A 23,167-nucleotide genomic window follows, 5' to 3' on the forward strand; every position below is an offset into this window, starting at 1 on the left:
AGAGAAATTCATATTCCTAAGTGTCTACACTAAAAATCAGAAAGAACATAAGAAACTAAATGTTGCAACTCAAGAATTTGGAAAAATAAGGACAAATCAAACCTAAACTGTCTACAGCAAAAATAATAAAAATGAAAATGAAATGAATAAGCAAAAACAAAGAAAACAATGTAAAGACAACAAATTTAAATTCTTTTTTTCTGAGAAGATAAATAACAGTCTGTGACTCCTACTTGTACAGCCTTAGTTAATCTTTCTAAGAAGTCACTAAAGGATTCTCCCTGACATTGTTTGACCCTAATATATGACTCAATCCTCTTTTCTAGTTTCTGAATTATGTCCCAAGCACTTAAAGCTGCTGTGCTACATAGGGACAAGTTACATTCATAGTAGCAAGTCTGTTCCTGATGATCAGAATACTGGCCCTTGGCAAGAATTTGATCTTGGGAAGTCTCTAATCCTTTTGCTTTCCCCTGTTGTTCTAAATTTTTTCCCTCTTCTCTCAAATAACATTTCCAAAGCAGCTGAGGTCCATCTCCTAGAACCCCTGAGATTAATTATAGCTTATTGTGTGTGGGGTAGCCTTATTGCCTGAAGCCCACATTTTCACCATTTCCCTGACAAAAGGTGAATGTAACCCATAAGAAACTATTGCTTGTTTTTATTTCTTTTAGATCACGTATATGTGTTGGTCCCATGCATATTCTTTGACTACTTTAGGGTACTTTAGGCCAGATGGCCTTTCTGAGGAAATTACCAGATATGCAGTTGAAATATTGTGTAAATCATCCTAGGGTTTGTCATGTACTGATGAGGCTAAATTTTGTCTTTTTACCTTCTGTCCCTGCTCATCAATTTCAATAAATTGCTCAATCTTTTCAAATATTTTTACTACTGCCTTTTGTAAAGTCTGAATCTTCTGTCCAGTGTTCTCACTGAAGATTCCAAGGTATAAAACTCATCCAGTAAAGATAACATCTCATCCTTGGACATAATCTTGATTGTGTGCATATTACCTTCCTGGAGAATATTCTTATCAGTTAATCTATAATAACTTTTAAACAGATTCTGATTGTTAAATTTAACAGCACAAAATTTTTCAGACAATTCTGTCAAATTGATGCTATCCCTCTTGATAGTACTGATCTTTTCAAATAGCGGTCCATTATTAGTCCATAAAAACTGTATTTCTAAAAGTGTCTTATTCATGGCCCTGTTATTGAACCATTTTTAATGAAATAATATTGGAAACAAAACTAATTCCTAGAATCAAATAAAGGGATATAGAAGGAAAAATCACATAAGCCTTGCAGAATACCTTACGTAGTATAAGCAAAATAACTATTGAACTCCTGGATAGTTATGTTATCAGAATTTTTTGTAGTCTTTCAGATTTTAGATGTTGTAAGGCAATTACAATGAATTGGGGAGGTTTAATAATTGTTTTTGGCAAGCAGGTGTCACAGTATCATCCATGTGGCAAAGAGACACTAGCAGCAGTGAACAGCATGTATTGCTTACTTGTGTACTGAAAAATATGCTTTGTCTAACAAATTGAGAGCAGTTATTAAGATGATCAAATGATTCTAAAAGTTGGGGCCCAGGATAAAGAGAAAACCCAAAGATTTCAGTCAGTATGTGTTGCAGACTGGGTGTGCCATGGTGATCACAAGCAGCAGCATGTGGGCTGGCAACACAGCAAGTGGCAGTGTGTGGGTCATGGAATGCTGAGCAGCAGCCTGCTACATCTGAGTGCCAGCTAGAGCCACTGGAAGGAAAATCAGGGCTTAATATACCATACAGCTGGCAAACTGATCCCAAGAAGTGTGAACTTGACCCCATGTTTAGTTGCCAGGTGATGGTGGAAGTTACAAAATAATCCCACACTAGTTTAGAAGTACATATAAAAAAGGGTTATTTATTTAGGGGTAAACTCATAGATCACAGTTCTAAATTAGAGTCCTAAATCACAGTCCTCTGCATGAAACCACAACAGGAACTGAATATAGCAGCCTGAAGCAAGAGAATGAACACATGCTTTACAGCTGCATGCATTTATAGTATGAGAACACACCAAAGTGGGCTGGTATCTTAAAGGCTATTGGCTGAAGGAGCTCCCACAGCAGTTGAACAAGGAAACATCTCAACAGACACCAAAGAAATTCAGAATATTATAAAGCAATGCTTAAGAAAGCTGCACCTCATTAAGTTGTAAAACCTAAAAGAAATGGATGAATTTTTAGATTCAGCCAAACCACCAAAATTAAAATGAGATTAACAAGATAAACAGATCTGTCATTAATGAAGATATTGAAATACCAATGAGAAGCCTTTCAAGTAAGAGAAGAGTAGGAATAAATGGATTCACCACAGAGCCCTATCACTCTTTGATGAAGAACCATTCCAAAAGGTAGAAACCTAAGGAAACTTCCAAATTCCTCCTGTGATGCCAGTGTCACTCTTCTACCAAAACCAAGTAAAGACTAAACTAAGAAAATTCAGAGGCAAATTTCCATAATGAATTTATACTTAAAATACTAAATATAACATTGGCAAGCAAATATTAACAAAATACAAGTGTATTAAAATTAGCCACTATGATCAAGTTGGATTTATCCCAGACATGCAAGTTTGATTGAACATACTTATGTTGATAATGAAAATAAATCATTAAAAAGGTTAGTTAAGAACAAATTGCATGATATAAAAAATTTTATTACAAAGTCTAACACAATTTAATGACAGAACTCTAGAGGGGTAAGATGAGAAAATATACCTTAATAAAACAATAACATAAAGGATATTGTCACTAGTCTTGACAATACTCAAAAGAACCACAGGATAATAGACATGAGAAATCACCTTTCAAAATGGTAGTGTTTAATCTGATTAATCCAAGTGACTCTCAAAATAGACCATGGATATTGTCCTCATTTGCTTATCACAGGATGAAGGTAAGCCACTAGATATCATATATTTAAAGAAGAGGACTCAAGAATTATCAAAAATGGATCTTTTACAAATGTTTATTGTCTAGTTTCCATGGTATCAGAAAATACTAGGAGAGCTGCCAAGACAAAGAATTATTTAATAGACTTTCCAAGCTGTAAATGCCATAAACCACAATGTCTAGTATGACAAGGTATCCATAAAGGTACAGTAAGTAATGTTTACATGTCAGTAACCAAATATTTCTAATTTGACCTGAAGCTAACTCAGCATGTCTGATTAATCCTGGAAACAGCTAACTTTTAGAAGCTAGTGAGATTTTGAATCTAAAAAGAAATTCTATGACCACAATTTTGTTAGACCAGCATGAATTCTAACTTTATGCTAAATATTTCCTTTTTACCCACAAATAAGTGTAGCACTCATCCTAATAATCAAAGAAGCTTCACATTACAAGAAAATGGAGACTGACACAAGAAAACCACAAATGGAAAACAACACAGATATCAATCACTGGATTATGAATCTGATCACAAGCCACTGGATTCATCGAGATCTCATCTATTTGTGCATGAAAGTTATTGAATTAGTGAATCCAGTTTGTTACAGGGCAAGAATATCAATGAAAATCTAAGGGTGAACTAAGTCTCTTCACTAAAAATCTTGCATAAATAGGAGGAACCTGAACAAGAAAGAATATCAGTGGACAATGCTAATGTAGACAAGAAAAAAATCTAAACGGATCTCAAGCTTTGGCAAGAAAACACAGGCAAGTTATGCCTGGTGAGATGGCGTTAGTCTGTTTTAAGGAAAAGCCCCCAGTTAGTTGTAATAGACAAAGTGGTTAGACCTTTAATACCAGGGTTTTACTTATGAATTCGTGTGTGTGTGTGTGTGTAAGTGTGTTATGGCCGTCCATATAATATAATTATAATATATAATATATATAATATAACAATAATAACCGCAGAAGAAGAGTCCTCCTGATTTGAGAGGAGAGGTGTACTCAGAGACTTCTTGCTTTTTCCTCGACTAGCTCAGACTCAAATAATCACAAACCGACTATTAATTACAACTTCTTTGGCCAATGATGCTGGCATATTTCTAGCTAGATCTTACATCTTAAATTTAACACATTTTTATTAGTTTGTGTATCACTATGAGGCTGTGGCTTACTGGTAAAATTTCTGGGTGCCTGTCTCTTTTGTCAGCTACATGGCATCTCACTAACTTACCCCACTCTCTTTTTTTCTCAGTTTGAATTTCCCACCTGGCTTCTCTTTGCTAAGCCATTAACAAGAAAGCTTTATTCATCAACAAATTAAGCAAGACATATATAGAAGGACATCCCACTTCATTTCCCCTTTCCTTTCAAATTAAAAAGAAAGGCTATAATTTTAACATAGCAAAATTACATATACAAATATCTAATTTAACTTTTATCATAACTAAATAAAACTACAACTATTTGTCTTTAACTCCCTAAAGGACCCCAGAAGGATATAATATTACCTAAATAAAGAATAAGTGAATCAACCTCCAAAACTCTAGAATTGACAAAACCATCTGGCTAACAGAGCAATCACCCATAATTCTTCTATAATGTTTGGGCATCCATCTTTAGTCTACAGAACCATAATATCCAGCAGACTTTTCCATGAAGCAGTAAATTTGAAGATTGGTTCTGCCTTGTACTGGCAAAGTTCACCAGTTGCTTTCTTCTGTGTCCTGCAGAATGTCTAGCAGACTCTTTCATAAAGCATGAACACTGAACGACTATCTCATCTTGCAATTTATTCAGCAGTTATTTTTCTGTGGGCCCTGCATGTCTGTTTTCTACAGCTATCATCAAGCATTCCAGGCAAGAGCAGTTTCTTGCCCTAATGGCTAGCAAACTCCATAAAGAGCCTCTTTGGTGACCATCATCCTCTTAAAGTAATTGGTGCTGCCAGAAGCCAACAAGTCTGTCAAGAAAAGTCAAGTTCATAAAACATTTTTAATGCCATATTCTGTAGGACTTTTTAAGATTTTAAGAATACCTATCCATCTGAAATATATTGCATACATCTAGAAAACCTATCATGAATAAAAGTTTCACTATTATAAATTACTATTAATCTGAATTTTAAATTGTATATTGCATTTAAATAAGATGTCTAAACATAATACCTCAAACAAGAACAGAAATACATATAATTCATAAAACAAAATTGACCTTAAATATGTATCAATAAACAAAGATCCTTACCAATGCAAAGTATTCATCACTATATACTATCTCCCTTATATTTCTTTTTTTAAAAAAATCGACTGTGAATGATTAATCACTTAGAATCAACCCCTTTTAAGTGAAAAACAACCTTTATAAGCAATTATTTTGGGGAATGTGGGCATAGTTTTCAAGAAATGCTTCCTGCCGTCTGTTGGATAAAGTATTTTTAGGGTTTGCAGGGAATTTGGCGGGTTCTTGAGCCATCAAACCACATTAGCCTTGAAGGACTTCATGGGTTCTCATCTTTTGTGGAAACAAAAGCAGAACATCTTTTCAAAAGTAACATATCCTTAGAGCCAAATTTGAAGTCAATATACCTTTATAGTGGTTTAATTTTGCAGCCCCCAGAAGCAAACGTCTCTCTGCAGTCAAAAAATTTAAAGAAAACACAATAATATGAATAATCCAGACTCTGTGTACTTTCCATCTTTATGTTGCTTAGTTTTCTTTACTTCTTTATTCTATGACTCTCTGTGACCTTTTATATTACTTTTACTGTCTCTTTAAAGACCTTGTTTTTTTTTTAAATCTATTTCTTTTTATAGCTGTCTTTTGCTGTGGGAGCTCCTTCCACTACTTCAGCCAATAGCCACTGAGATACCAGCCAACTGAGGCTTGATTTCTCTCTCTTTAAAAAAAGCAGCAGCAGCCTCCTATCTCTCTTTTGCTTCTGGCTCTGCTTCTGACTACTAGACTCTTTCCTGATTCGCAGAGGGTCGTTGTCTAGGATGGTGTTCTGTAAGTTTTTTCCCTTTAAATAATTAACCATTCTATTAATCATAATTACAAATGGGTATGGGATTGTTTGTGACTTACACCTTTAGTCATAACTCTTTTTTCTTCTCTCTCACAAGCCTACATACATTTATCCAACTTGGTGATACATTCAGAGGTCTTTTTCATTGGAATTTTTCTTTATTGCGTAGCTGTAATCATTTTTTCACCAGAAGTTCTTTTTTATCTAAATGCTAATCAGTATGGCTAGGTCTAAGGCTGCTTTTCCTTTCGGCCATGCTCAGTCCAGCTTGCAGACATCTATCTGTTCAAGTGCCAGCTCTGTAAGCCATGTTCCAAACCCCAGCTCCCAGGTAACACAGCAGGTCTATGCTGCCATTAAGCAGCTAGTAGCACACTGCTCACAAACCCTATTTAAGTTCAGAACTTCTCAAAAGGGCCAGAGTTTATCTGAACCAGGAAGCCTTCCCTTGATAAAAATCACACAATTTTTGTTATTAAAGCTGACTCAGAAAATGTCTTAAAGGAGTCCTGCCTCTGTTTGCCACCAGCCAAAAGAGCCTATCTGAAAATATGCTGTTACCAAGAAGCTGTGTTTGACTCTGTTCTTTTCTGTCTAGAATTCTTTCCCAAACTGTCTCAGGTTTTATGTTGATGTAGTTGCCCCATGTTGGCATGCCATTTTCTTTTCAGAGGCTCCTGGCTCATTTTCTGACAACTCAAACCTGAATACTCACACAGAAAACTTTATTTAATTACAACATGCTTTGCCAATGACTCAAGCATATTTCTAGCTAGCTTTTGTATCGTGAATTAAACATTTATATTAATCTACATATCACTGTGAGGCTGTGGCTTTTCGATAAAGGTTCTGGGTGTCTGTCTCCTTTGGTAACTACATGTCATCTTCCTGACTCTGTCTACCCTTTCTTTATCTCTCTTCAGATTTCCCACCTGGTTTCACTCTGCTAAGCCATTAGCCAAAACAGCTTTATTTAATAACCAATTAAACAACACATATACAGAAGGACATCCCACATCAGAGGGAGAACATGAAAAGACTTGCAAAGGGGACTTGAGAATAGCTGAAAGGTGATGTGAAAAGAGAAGGAGAAACTGATATAATTATATTATAAATTAAATGAATAAAAATATGAAGCTATAAAGATCACAGTGAAATAGATAGTGAAAACTAAGGTGAAAACATTCATCCTTAGTTAGTTAACACAGAACCATAAAGAAAAATTATGCATGCTCTCTTTTATATGTGAATATTAGCTTTGGATCTTTAGGGACATGACTCTTTTAGTTGGAGTACCTATTGAAGACAAGACATTAATAAGTGACCATAGCTAGATTCTAGACAGCATGGTAGAATTCAAGTGGTATAAAGGGGGACATGGAATAATGGAACTCAATGGAAAAATTTAGATGGTGGGGATTGAGGGTATGATGAAGAGGAGGGAGCAAGAAGAGATATAATTAATTCTAAATATGTATGGATAACACATACAGAAACCTACTATTCTAGATGTTCATAATATACTTAAATTTATACTTGTGGAGGAGTTTATTGGACAGACAATGCTTCACCTTGACATGTTGCAGAATCAAAAAACAATTTTGACTTGTTGGTTATGGGAATCCCATACACTCTTCCCAAACAATATAGCCTATTACTATTTTTCTTGATATCCTGTTATAACTTGATGGTAAGACACTGTGTCTCTCTGGTAACTTAGCATATACTTAATTCACAGGACACTGATTCATCCAACTGGGATTGACCTGAAAGTTTCATAGATTTCATAGATTTATTAGCTTTCATAGAACTGGAAAATTTTATGAATACATCTTATGTAGAAAACTAATAGAAAGTTTTTCCTAGATGTGAGCCCTGTAGACTAAAATAACCACTGTCTTGGAAAAATAGTCTCTGTGATGCAATATTGCCATGTATGTTACAGGTGTAATCATCATTTGCTTGAAGAACTTAAGGACTGCTCCATGTGATAGAATCTATGCCTTATACAACCAACTGAGACAAAATTTGGTGACTGTCTTCTAATCTTTTGTTTTCTTTTTTTGGTTAAATCAACATAATACTTATCATGCTTGCTAGTTATATGTCAACTTGACACAAATTAGAGTCATCTGAAAGGGGAAAATTCAATTGAAAATATTCTCAATGATATCCAGCTGTAGGACATTTTTTTGACTCTCTGAGGGTGGCTGATGGTGGAGGCTGACCGAGGAGCCAAGGACAATGGCGATGGGCTTGGTCTCTACGACATGGATGGGCTCTGTGTGAGCCTTGTCAGTTTGGTTGCTCACCTTCCTGGACCTGGGGGGAGTTGGGAGGACCTTGGACTCAACATAGTGTAGAGAACCCTGATGGCTGTTTGGCCTCAAGAGGGAGGGAGTGGGGGTGTGGGTGGAGGGGAGGGGAGGGAAGGGGGAGAAGGAGGGGAGGAGATGGCAATTTTTAATAAAAAATAAATAAACTGGAAAAAAATTAATTATTGATAGGTTAGGGTCTTGGTCATTGTGGCTGTTCTTATTCTTGTGTTGGTTGTCATAGGTTCATAAGAAAACAGGCTGAGCAAGCCAGAGGGAGCAAGCTGAATGGCCTCTTCTTCAGTTCCTGCATCCAGATTCTCAACCACTTTGAATTTTTGTCCTTTTACTAATGTAAAAGTATAAATTAAAAAAAAAAAAACCTTTCCATCCCAGTTTGTTTTTGATCAAAATGTTTCATATTGGCAGTAGTAACCCTAAAGAGAACAAAAAAAATGGTACCACGATCATGGGATATTGCTGTGATAGACATGATCATGTTATTTTGGGATGACTGTGGAAGGAATTTTAAACGTTGGACAAGAAAAAAGTCTTGCATATGAAAAGCTTGACAAGCTGTTCTGTTAGACTTTGGAACATAAGAATGTTAAGAGCAATGCAGACAATGGAGGCCTAGCTTATGAGGTTTCAGGGAGAAATTGAGAGTCCCTTAATGACTTTAACAGAGATATTTTGAGTTAAGAATTCATAGTTCTGCTTACTTGGGATTGAGAAATCAACTTTGATCAATAAAATAATGGAACTACTATGGTGTTGGGGCAACTTTGCTTTATGGGGACGATTAATACTGGTTATCTGGAGGTGAGAACTCAGCAGTGACTAAGAAGAAAGGCATCTATTCTATTTTCCTTTCATAAAGTGATATATTTATACCCTCTAAGACAGGTGGATAAAGTGGGGAGTAGGAAGGGAAAGGGGGACTGAGGGAAGGGGACACAGGGGAGGAGCAGCTAAAATTAAGAGACATTTGAGGGTAGTACAGAAACTTAGTACAGTAGAAATTTCCTAAAATATATACATATTTGAAGGCAATCCAAATTAAATTGCCAGATAATGGAGGACACAGAATCTCAACTAACTATCTCTTATCACCAAATGAAACTCCAGTACTGGGATTGGTCTGCATCTAATTGAGCTGTTGGTCAAAGACCACTGGAAAACACAAATATTTGCATTATGAGTTATAACAGTAGCAAAATATAGTTACGAAGTAGCAACAGAGTAATATTTTTGGTAAGGAGTTATCAGAACTTGAGAAACTGTATTATAAGATCATAACATTAAACAAGGTTGAGAAGCAGTACCTATACTCACACACTTATGGGCAGCTTGTAAGTAGAATAAGTTGTTTAAATAAAGAGATCATGAAATTGGGAGGAAAAGAAGTGTTGGTAATAGGAGATAAGGAAGAAATTGTAAGGAAATGAGTAAAAGATAGATTTTTATCATTGAATCATTATAAGTATATATGAAAATCTCTAACAATAAAAACAGATATTGAATAAATAATTGAGGGTGTTTGTCTAATATTTGAAAACTAATCTTGTATTCTCTATGATTGATTTGCCTTCTGGAAAATAAAACTGAGGACCAAATGAGGTTCTAATATATGCATGAAATGCCTATTAATATAATGCAATAAAAATCCCAATTTAAAACTTATGATGTTAAAGATGAAAGTTGTGACTAAAGACAGACTTGTAAAAATAGTATATAACATATAATAGACTTTTTAAGTTCATAGTCACAGAAAAGAGAAATGCATAAAGATTCTAAATGGAAATAACCTGAATTCCACATCAGGGATGGCTTTTATATGATATTCTATGATTGCCTGAGAACTCCCAATTCCACAAAGACTGCTACTTTACAGTAACAATTACACATATTTAAATCAAGGGGAATTTTGTAACATAGCAAAGGGATTGAATTGAGCCCTGAGTAATTAATTAAAATGACAAATGTGTGTAAGTGATGAACATAGACCATCGTAATTAGATGCTCACCAGGTGTGGTAAATATGCTGTTTTCTACTTTCAAAATTGCTTATGGCCAAATGGCATGATGATTTTCCTGTGTTCATTTGCAATCCTGATTCTCTGTAGAGATTGAGTGATCTGATGGTGGCTCCTCTTGCAAGAGAGAATATTCACGGGAAGATACACAGAGATGATAAAATAAATGACTTTAGGGGTTTAGCAGAATTATTTCTCTCTGTTGGAGGTCAGGAAGTGAATGGCATCATTCACTTACAGTGGAAAATAAGCATAATTCATATTTTGCTTTTAGAACAAAGTTTGCTAAAATATGTAATTACCATTAATTTTCAAAAGGGTTTTATAATTTAGTTTGTTTCTTGTCTTTAAATAAGCTGAGGTTTTTTCCAAATTTTATTGGCAAATTTAACAAAATGGGAGTTCAGAGTTATTTATTAGTTATAGTTGAACCTACTATGAAGTCATACATAAAACATTCAAGTCTACTAGAATATTTAATTCAGTGTAGCTGCTTGATCTAACAAATGCTACTTCTAATGTTTAGGTTCTGTCCCTCCCTTAGAGAGACTGTGATTTCTTATGTTAGAAAATATTGCTTTAGAATACTAATAGATTTAGAGATTAGAGAAATGAATAGCAGAAATGGCTTGCCATTGATATTAAAAACAAATGATAAAGTGTCTGAAGTTATTGCAAGCTATGAGTTCTTCCTATGAAGTAGTGCAATGTCCTAGTCGTTATTGCTACAGCCCCCGCATACTGACAAATGGGCTCTTGTTAGGATACTCATGGGTAATTTAAAATAACACATAAAGCAATTCTGCAGTAGGTTTTCATAGCTTACCTCCTTAGATAGCTTTAGATATGTGAAAATAGTCATGTAAGAGTCAGGAGGATTAAAAGTTCACAGCAAACCTGGGCTACACAGTAGGATCTGAAAGCTGTGCTGGGCATTTTAGTAAAATCATGTCTCAAAATAAAAATTGAAATGAGGGCTAATGATCTAGTTCAGAGGTACAGAGGTTGCCCAACATGTGTAATGCTCTAGGTTCAATCCTCTGTATCTCTCCAAAAACCAGAATTTTGTATCTTCAGCCAATGTGCTCCAGTTTACATAGTCAACAATCAAAACTATTCTAAAAAAAGACACTTATAGTTGTAAATCATATGCTACTCCACAAGTGTTCAAATCTTTAGATGCTCTCATTTTTTTTTCACCTACTTCCCCAAGACTCTGGACTTGATCACACCACATATCTACATATATACTCTGTATGTACCATCCCAGACACAATTAAATGCAGGACTCTTGTTGGATGATACCAGGGTAACTGTCCCCTATCTGTGATCTTCCCAGAAACTGATTTGTTTCACTGATGTCATATTCTGGAGTTGTATTTTTCATATACAAAAGACTAAGTTATTGGGCTCATGAGGATTTAAATTTTTTGATTCTACATAAATATCTGGCTATCTATAGATTCAGTAAAGTATCATTTTGGCTCCTTTCATCCACATTGATAAAGGTTTGTCTGGGCTGCACATCAAGTGCACAAAAACTGATAAAAGCTCATGAGCCAAAAAAAATGTCTATTTTATTTTCTTGTTTGGCAAACTAACTTTAATATGTAGGGGCAAAGCTGGGAGAAAGTTTCCCTTTGCTCCATATTAACATGTCATGATAGTTTGAAATTTATGATAAATTAGCTGTTAATGAAGGAAGCCACTTTTCCCTCATATGTGCTTCAATGTCAATGCACATAGAATTTATTACAGATATACAAAAGCAAAATTTTACATCGTTACATGAATAAAAGGCAAAATGTCTGTTTAAAAATATACTTTGGTATATTTTTCTGGTTTTCATAATGAGACAATATTATTCTATCTTTGTAAAGCTTGAACATAAGGGGAAAATAAACTAATGCAAATAAAACAGTTTTCATTTGATTTTCAAATATTTCTGTACATTTTGCTCTGATAAAATCACAAAACAGAAAATTTCAGTAGTGTGTGATTTCTCAGAACAGCAGTTAGGTCCTGCCCATGAGAGGTATTTCCTTTAACTCATAGTTGATTTCACAATCTTCAATTTTGCGGGCAAAGATGATTTAATTTGTATTTAATAAAATCAAATATGAGAGAATACCATTTTTGTATTTACTTATATTTATATTTACTACCTGGTGCCATATACTGGGTTAGTTTAGTGGAATAAAACTGAAAATTTTCAATTAAATAGACAGTCTTTGCTATTCTTCACTCTTTTTCTGTACCTCTTCTCCAATTAGCCTCAGTTACTGTTGTTGGTTTTGTTGTTGTTGTTGTTGTTAATGATCTTTGTGATACATAATATTGTAAATACTGAGTTAATATAGAAGTTTATCTGAAAAAAAGAAAATAAAGTTAATTACAGATAGTTTTTTTCTGTTTTCACACAACATGTACCAGTATTCTGTAGTGGCTGACACAAACTCCACACAAATCCATAGGGGAAGACAGTTGTTTTCCTTTGAAACTGCCAGTAATTATAAGTAAAGGTGCTTGGAGAACTGAGTTGCAGGTATTACTGGAGAAATACAATTGGTACTCTTGGCAACACCTTTTTAAAACTGAAACCTCCTTCCAAGGCTTAAATACCTACAGCAGATTTTTCTGAGCCAATGGCTAAGTGAAGGAACTGTTAAAAATGACAGAGATTTGCTAAAGAATTATTAAATAATATCAACTATTTATAACTTCCTCAGAAATGAAGACCCACAACTCTGTATGACATCACTGTGTACATGTCTGAAAATTCCTGAATGTTGAAGAACATATCTACTGATGGCCCAAATCACTTTCATTTATTCCTGGAGTAAACTGTTAATTTTTTGCAGACCAACAATACAAAAAGAGAAAAATTCATATGTGCTTTGACCTTGTCTTCTGGTCAAAAAATTCTTACCTTTTTCTTCTTAACATTTATTTCTACATATGATGTATTGCCATATTTGTAAAAAAGTTTTGAGTAATGGCATGTTTTTTCACCTTCAGGGGGTCATGCTTTCAAAGGATGTGAGCAGGCTTAGTTATTTGAATAACTCCCAGCCTGCTATAAGTGTCACATTTAAGAATACAAACTCTACTAAGCAATGAAATACTAAGTCAGAACCCCTTGCTGTGATTTTTTAAGATAACTTAGTTTGATAGTTGAATGTGATTGAATTGAGAGTGAATAAAAGATTACAGAAAGAATAGAAGGTTCTAAAAGCAATGTATTTCTTCTTTTTTCTTTTATTTATTTATTTATTTTATTATTATTATTAAAAATTTCCGCCTCCTCTTCACCTCCCATTTCCCTCCTCCCCCCTCCCCTCCCCTCCCCCTCCCTCTCCATCTAAGGAGCAGTCAGGGTTCTCTGCCCTGTGGGAAGGCCTGGAGGGATGGCTCAGCCCTTAAAGGCTAGGCTCAAACCAAAAATGTATTTCTTATTATGCGGGAGGTAGACCTCGTGATCTTTATAACACATTTTCCACCCTGCTACATAGAAGGGTGAATGTCTAAGATAGAAGGCACAGATCACTGTGTACTCTCTAAAGTTTTCTCTTTAATTACTACAGGCTGTGAATTCCTTATCAGAAGTGTGATTTTTTAATTGATGTATGTAAATCATGACATATCCTCTTGCTGTGACCCATTTCTAAAGCTAAAATTCTCAGGTTTCCCATATATCTTATACATGTAAAGTGGAGGTTATTACATGCAGAGTATTGTAAACAATAGTGTACATGAAGCAATAATTTGTAAAGTGTCATTTTTCCATTCTGAAAATACCTGGTATCTAAAAGACTTCAGATTTTGGCTTTTATGATTATGGATGTTCTAATAAATTAATTTATAGCTATTACTTTCTGGCCTCGACCTTCTCTACTCAAGAATCATCTTTCATTATTTTAAACAGTTCTGGGCCATAGACTAATACATACATGATTACTTACTGATTATAGAGGATACTTTGGCCTTTTTTTCATGGTTTAATCATGCAGTTCCTTAATCTCACATGTTCTACAGTCTTCATATTGTTAGTATGATCTGGGAGTGACTTGGTCTTAATTTGTGCAAATACTCAGTCCTTTACTTTAAATGAGAAATGATTTCATCAGAAACACACAGAAGTTGATTATTTTTAAATGCTACCTTCTGTTCATCTATTATATACTATAAATAAATATTAAATAATTATACATGAATTTGTCTATATGTTCGCATATGTCCTACATCTTATCAGCAAAATCTTTTATTTCTTCTTCAATCTCATTTTTAACCATATTTTATTATTTTCCCTTTTATTTCCATGTTTTTGTTTAATAATCATGCATAGAAACATTGATTTTTTTTATCATGAATACCCTCTCTTTATGTTTAACTTTTATAATCAACCAAAACAAATCTTTATGTTGAAAAGCAGAAAAATAAAACTCAACAAATAAACAAACCTATGTGACTTCTTCCCAGATAAACAATAGAATATATGGCTCACATTCAAATCCTATCATCACTCAAACAAATTTCCATGCTCCAACATTGTATTCGAAATTTATCATAGTTATGGTGACTACTATTATACGTTTGTTTCATTTTGAAAATACAGCAGTGGCTAGAGAGATAGCTTAGTGGTTAAGAGTATTCGATGCTCTTTTAGGAGACCTAATTTCAGTTCTTAGCATCATGTCCAGTGGTGCACAACCATGTATAATTCCAACTTCAGATGATACATTACCCTCTACTAGCATCTGTGACCTACCACACACAGTATATACTCACATAGAGGCATTATACATGAACACATAGAAAATAATCTAGAAAATTAAACATATCAGGGTTCTACCTGACACCAAAATGCACCCCCTTTCTAGTTATCTCTCTCAGTTCTTGCCCTTCTAGTCAGCCCCCTATCTGATCCTCCAAGTTCCCATCTCCATGCAGATCCAGTAGACCCAGGAGATCATTTCTATTTCCCTTTCCAAGGAGAATCATTCATCTCTCCTTGGGCCCTCCTAATTACCTAGCCTCTTTGGGTCTGTCAATTGTAACATGGTTGTCCTTTACAGTAAATATCTGTTTATGAATGAGTATATGACATGTTTTTCTTCCTAGGTCTGGATTACCTCACTCGGATGATTTTTTTTCTAGTCCCATCCATTTACATTAGAAGTTACTGATGTCATTGATTTTAACAACCGAGTAACACTTCATTGTGTAAATGTACCACATTTTCTTTATCCATTCTTCAGTTGAGGTGCATCTAGGCTGTTTAGAGGTTGAGATACAAGGGAATCTCCAACATATGTACAAAAATGACCCCATTTAAGACGTCTAGCAATAGTAATTACATAGTCTGAACTGACCATCTCTTGTAATCAGATTGGTGAAAAATCTAATTGTCATTAGAGAATCTTCATCCAATAACTGATGGAAAACTGAAGAGATCCATAGTCAAACATTAGGTTGAGTTAGGAGAATCTTGCTGAAGAGAGAGTAAGACGAAGAAAGTTCAAGAGCATTAAAAGAAAACACAAAGAAAGAACTAACTTGACTCATAGAAACTCACAGTCTGAACCAAAAATCTGGGTGCCTTCCTGGGACTGACAGTAGGTCCTCTATATATGTGACAGTTGTGTAGCTTGGCCTTCTGGAGTGACTCTTCAGAATGGTTGCAGGGGCTGTCCCTAATGCTTTGACCCTTGGGAACCTATTCCTATGCCATGTCCAGCCTTAATACAAAGGGATTTGCTTAGAATTACTACAACTTGATATGGCATGCCTTGTTAATACCCATGCGAGGTCTGCCCCTTTCTGAACAGAAACAGAAGAGGAGCGTTGTGGTGGAAGGCATGGAAAGGGAATGGGAGGTGGGGTGGTTCGGGAAACTATGGTGGGAACATAAAATAAATAAATGACTCACAACTCTACTGCAAGTATTCAGAAAGTTGAGACAGAAGGATTACTGTGAATTAGAGCACAGCTTCCAACAATCATAAAAAACTAGGCCATCTTGGCCTTTAGTTTGAGAACTTGTATTAAAGTTTCTCCCTACTACCAACCAAGAGAAAAAAATAGTATTTGTAATTATATAGTGTCTTGGTTTTCTACTGCAAAACAAAAAAAAAAACAAACAAAAAAACCAAAACAACAACATCAACAACAAAAAGCTCCACCATGACCAAGGCAGCTTGTAAAAGAAAGCCGTTATTTAGGAGTTTCCTTAAATTTTCAAAGAGTTAGTCCTTGATCACCATAGCGGCCAGCATGGTGACAGGCAGGAAAGCATGGCAATGAAGCAGTAGCCAAAACCATTTATCTTGATCCATAGTCAGGAGACAAACAGGCAGACCGATACACAGAAATACACACACGCACACCCATTTTACATACACAAGAGGGGTGGTGATGGTGGTAGCTAGTGTGGGTTTTGAAATCCCAAAGTCTATCTGCAGGAAATTACCTCTTCCAAAATGTCCACACCTCCTAATCCTTCCTAAACAGTTCAATAACTGCGAAGCAAACACTCAAATATATGAACATGTGGTGACTGTGCTTATTAAGAAACGATACATAAGCCGGGCGGTGGTGGCGCACGCCTTTAATCCCAGCACTCGGGAGGCAGAGGCAGGCGGATCTCTGTGAGTTCGAGGCCAGCCTGGTCTACAAGAGCTAGTTCCAGGCCAGGCTCTACAAAAGCTGCAGAGAAACCCTGTCTCGAAAAACCAAAAAAAAAAAAAAAAAAAAAAAAAAAAGGAACGATACATATAGTTAACTGACTATGAACTATAAGCAATATTTTTATCTGGTATCTTCATTCAACATTATGTTTGTTGAAGATTGTCCTACCAGAATCTGTGTGCTGTACCTTTAATTTGTTATCATATAATTTTGTTTTCTTGTTTACCTTTTACTTCACAGTTTTTCACTCTGAAAATATTGTTCAGTTTGTTTAGTTTATTATTTAATAATATCTATTGACTTCCCTTTTGTGTAATCTGAAGACATAAATTATTCCTGATATGTAAACCTTTCCTAGAACCCACAGCTGTTTAGATCCTGGGAAAGAACCTCCTCCTATTTTTGCTTAACAAACAGAACATTTTATTTATTTTTGAGATTTTAATGTACTTACAATATTGCTTCTTTCTGTTTTTTTCCTTTCAAAGACCCCACTCTGGTTTTCCTTCAAATTCATAGCCACTTTACATTAGATGTTTTTTATGCCTATATGTATATGTAAGTGTCCATATGTACCAAAATATAACCTGTGCATTCTGTATAACATTATTTATATATTTTTTCTGGGCCTTCTTATTACTTATCTTCCCAGAATGTCTTCCCCATAGATTTCAATGCTCATCATACAAGCTTAACTTTGCAATAGGCAGAGATCATTATAAAGACTCACTGCTAGTCAGAGTTCCAAGAACAAACAACTAGGGAGTGTTTAGTCCTAAATGAGATATCAACCTCCTTCCAACATGGCTAAAAGACTGTTGGACAAGAGAGGGAAGAAAGATTGTAGTGTCAAAGATTGAAGGACTGTCAGAAAGCAGTCTTTTCTGAGCAAGAGAGTGTCACTCAAGTCATGAACTCAGCAGCTGTAATTACTGCTGTACTGGCTAGTCTCAGGTCAACTTGACACAAGCTGGAGTTTTCTGAAAATGGGAAACCTCAATTGAAAAAATGCCTCTATAAGATCCAGCTGTAGGGCATTTTTTTAATTATTGATTGATGAGGGAGAGCCAAGCCTCTGGACTGGTGTCCCTGGGTTATATAAGAAATCAGGGAAGCCACGACAAACAAACCTGCAAAAATCATCCCTTCAAGGCCCTTGCATCAGCTCCTGCCTACAGGTCCCTGCCCTGTTTGAGACCCTGTCCTGACATCTTTCAGTGCTGGACTATGTCATGGAGGTGTATGTAAGCTACATAAATCCTTTCCTCTTCATCTTTGCTTTTGGTAATTATGCTTCATCATAATGATAGAAATCCTAACCAGAACATCTGCTTAAGATGTAAGTACACAACAACAAGCCTACCAAAGATCCATCATATAGATGGAGAGAGTTGCAAGTATTCCCACCTATAGCTGAAGAACTTTGGCAGTTCAAAGCTCCTAGGGTAGGGAGAGTTAATTTTCATTAGGGATGTGATTCTGTTTTTAACTTGCTATACACAATTATCTACCTTCATTTTGATGTGTGTGTCTGTGTAATTCTTCTGTATATACTTAAAAGCAAAACTATTTCAAAAAACAAATAAAAAGCCAAAAACTAGGATATATATATATATATATATATATATATATATATATATATAGAGAGAGAGAGAGAGAGAGAGTTAAAGTTAGTATATAATGGCACACAGGTTTCTATTTCTATAGTACCAGTTTAAACTAATATTGTTGTATTTCCTCAACAGAGCTTAACATTTTCAATTCATTTCATTTTAATTACACATATTTGGGTATATGCACACATGCATTTGTATAATTTTGTGCTTGTATGTTTCACTTATTTTGAATGTGATTAGACAGTGTCTTTTCAGGGACTGACATACCAATGCTTCTGAAAATTCCTTCTTACTTTTCCACCTTGCTATTTGCTAGCTCCTTCCCCTACTACTGTAATTTGTAATTATTGTCTCTTATTAACCTTATCTTCTATTTTGCTGTTCTACCATTAGTCTAGTCAGACTTTTGCTAGCTCACAAATACCTGGTATGAACAATTTCAGGGAATGAGAACTTCTTTTGGCATATGTTTTCTGACACCTCTGAATCTGGTTGGCAATATAATCATATAGCATCGTGATGACAGGTATATGTAGTGGAGGAGTATCTCTACATTACAATATCTAGAAGCAGAGAAGAGGCAATGAAGGTAATGGAGAAGACATCTAGTTTCTATATCCTAAGGAAAAAGGAACAACTAAAGCCCCAGGGACCTGTTTCCTTCAGCTAGGTCGCAGGTTCTAAAGTTAAACCACATTTCATAAAGCACTATGAGTTGGCAGCCACCCTGTTTCAGCTTTCTTAGAGTGATGTTTAGATTCAAGGTATAACAATATCTTTCTCCATTGATTTATAAGTGTCATTTTATCAGGGTTTTATATCAATATAGACACGTGTGTATGCATACACACAACTCCATCAGTTGGCTTTTATATGTTGGACCTTTTTTTATCTTTTAAAAATTCTTATCATCAACTTTTACTTCTTTCAAAGTAATTTTAAGTCTATTCAAGTAAAATGTTAATTTTCTTAAAAATCTATATTTATACCTTCTAAAGTAATGTTTATTTCATTATCACTGGATAAGGAAACATATCTGAAAGCTTGTGAATTGCCTTGTAGTACATACAATATAAAAATACTCAAATAAATACTCAGGTATGATATATTTATAACATTTGCCTTTATTTTTTAATTAATTATAACTTTTACAACCAAATACATTATATCACAAGTCACATAGTGACATTTTTCAATACTTTATGATCATAAGATTGTAAATGATTAGTGGAATACTTACCAAAACACAGAAAACCACTTACATTCTGGAAAGTATTAGAAAATAGATAATAATGATCATTAAATATAGTGGTTCTCCAATACTTTAGAGTGTCAGATATAACATTTTTATGGTATACAGGGAGAAAGTAGCGTAATATTAATTAAACTCACAGTAGCAGAAAATAATATTAGAGTACAGAGACTCGATAATGCAGGCTCAAGAATACAATGACTTTTAATTTTACACATTATTAACTAATTATAAAAAGGAAATAGAAATTTGAAGAAAGTGAAACTAGATATTCTGATAAAATAACAAATTCTCAGGTTCTGTGAGGAACTATTCATCAAAGTATAGGCTCAGGTGGCTTTAATACATTTCTGCTCAAGGATTGGCGGTATTGAAGAATAGTGTATACCAGAATGACAAAGACAGAGAGCACCTCTGTAGAGAAAACTTCTTCCCAAATGTGGAGGAAAAGGGGAAGATGATTCTGACCAAAAAAAAGACCGTTAAAAGACTAGACAAAGATCACACAACACACACACACACACACACACACAAACACACACACACAGAATTTATCTTTCAGTTTCAAGCCATCAAGTGCTACCTAGTGATGTTCTGGAATGCAATTTCATAGGCTTGGTGTGATAATTTTGCTTGTGTATTTTTTTTACTGTTTCAGATGGAGCATGATTATTATTTAATGATTTCTTTCATGAGTATATGTTTTTAGAGCTTCAAATTTTACTTACTTTCAAAATGTATTTGCTATGCACTTTTGTAATGTATAGTTCTTATTTTAAAATGTATATACTAAAATATACATGGTGATTTATAAGTGCATATGTATGATATATGTTATATAACATTATATAAACAAAATTGTATAATATATATTCTTGTTAATTTTCTGCCTTCTCAATTAGGCAGATAAAATTTTGATAACTTTTAGAGCTATAATGCTCTGCCCAAGAGTGTGCAGAAAGACAAAGTGATCAGTAAAAAGTTTTCCCTGAAAAGAATCTAAAATTAATTACTCATTTAAAAGATCACTTGTTTATATTTGCTTGCTTGTCTATTTATATGTATGTGTGTGCACACACATGAGCCATAGGGCGAATGGGGTTCAGGTAATCTTTTCTCCATCTGGTTCTGGAGATTCAACTGAGGTCATCAGACTTGGTGACTAGTCATTTTACCTACTAATCCATTTTGCATTAAACTGATTAAAAGGTGTGAAAGATGAAAGAATGGCAAATTTTGAAAGTTACAAATCATTTAGAGATAGTTCCTTAAAGTCAAAGCTATTTTAGAGTATTCATATTCTAATTAAAACTTTACATATTCTTGCTTATATATTTAGTTTTAGACAAAATTTATTTAATATATTTTGGCAAGTTTATATCATAAATTTATTTTCTATATCAACTTTCATCTTAAACATTTATCTTGTAAAATGGTTATCAAGGTTATGACTGTGATAACACTTTAAATAAAAATCAGATATGCTTTCTTTTTAAATATTTTAAGAAATTTAGCTAAAATATAATTATATCATGCCCTCTTCCCTTTTCTCTCTCAAAGCATCTTATCTCCCTTTCCTCCTTTTCAATACAGAAATATGTAAATACAACCTTCTGGGTCCACTTAATAACACTAATATGCATATGTGAAAGGACTGACCAAGTGAGACCTTATGGAGTTGCTCCCTTGAAGAGACCAAATCTCCCTTTCAGCAGTCATTATCAGCCACCAACTATTCATCTAGGAGTGAGGCCTTGTTTGATTTCCTCCAACCACTTTGGGATGTTTACTGGTGGTTCTTTTTGCAGGTCTTTTTGTAAGTGACTGTATTCTTGTGATTTCATTTTCTTTGTCTTATAGAGATGCTATTTCACAGCAGATGTTCTGGTCCTCTAGTTCTTAAAATGCCTCTACCTCTGTCTATGATGGTTACTGAGCTTAGGTGCTGAGACTGTGTTATAGATGTGTCACTTGACCAGTTTAAAATATCTACAATGGTCTCTGTGTTTTGCAGAAGAAGTCTTCTTTGATGAGGAGTGAGAGCTATAGTGATCTGTGGGTAAAAATCCTTATAATGTTAAATATTATCTTCCTGTTTGTGAATTTAAAATAAGTATACTATAAAACATTTGAACTATTTTGGCAAACAATTCTTATTTACATGATTTTAATCAATAAATAATAATTTGTACATATTTGAAAAAAATCACTTTGAGAATGATTTCTTTTGGAATTTTTTGATTGTTTAAATGGAGTAAATTATTTAGTGTATTTTCCTTCAGTAATTATATTAAAATTATTTAAATGGCTAGACAACCTCAGATACTCTGAACCTTTTTGTTAATTTTAGCTTATTATGTCATATGAGCACAATAGAGAAATTAAGTGTATATTATGTGGTTTCCTCGGTAAGATTTAAAGATCTTAAAGATTTTTACTTTTTATTTTTATGTTTTCATTAATTATCCCAATAAGAAAAATGAGAGTTTTCTTAAATACCACTTCTTTCCTTCAGAATATCTGTGGTTAAGATTTCAATAGTTTGCTCGAATAAAATAAGTGATACATTGTAGTCAGAGGCTACTCATTCATACTGGCCAAGCCAGACCCAAAATCAGCACCTAGAAACTGTATTATTACATTACTTCTTGGCCTATTAGCCCATGATTCTTATTGGCTAGCTCTTATATCTTAAATTAACCCATTTCTAGTAAACTGCGTATCACCATGTGGTTATTGCATACTGTTAAGGTTCTGTCTGACATCTGGCAACTGTCTCCTGTGGCTGCTATATGGCTTCTCTTTGACTATGCCTAGTCTCTTCTCCTCTATCTACTTGTGAATCCTACCTTGCCGTATTCTGTATTGCAATAGGCCAATAGCAGATTCTTTATTAAGCAATGGTACTCATAGTATAGATAGTGAAATATGACATAACCTCCTCTTTTCTCTTTAAATACAAGGGAAGGTTTTAACTGTAACAAAGCAAGAGTACATACAACAAACAGTCATTAAGCAAGAATTAGAGTTGCAGTATTTATGTCTATTTTGTCTTATATCACAACTAAGGAAAACTATAATTATAACTATCTATTCTTCAATTCTGTCAAAAGCTCCAGAAGAATATATTACCTAAGTTGACAGGAAGTGCATTGTAATCAGCTTTCAAAACTCTAGAATGTACAGAGACATCTTATTGCCTGGAAAACCACCCAAAGTTCTTCTGTAACATTGGAACCCCCATCTTTAGTCTACAGACCCATAGTATCTCACAGACTTTTCC

This window comes from Arvicola amphibius, chromosome 4 (genome assembly GCF_903992535.2).
Source record: "Arvicola amphibius chromosome 4, mArvAmp1.2, whole genome shotgun sequence".
Classification (NCBI taxonomy): domain Eukaryota; kingdom Metazoa; phylum Chordata; class Mammalia; order Rodentia; family Cricetidae; genus Arvicola; species Arvicola amphibius.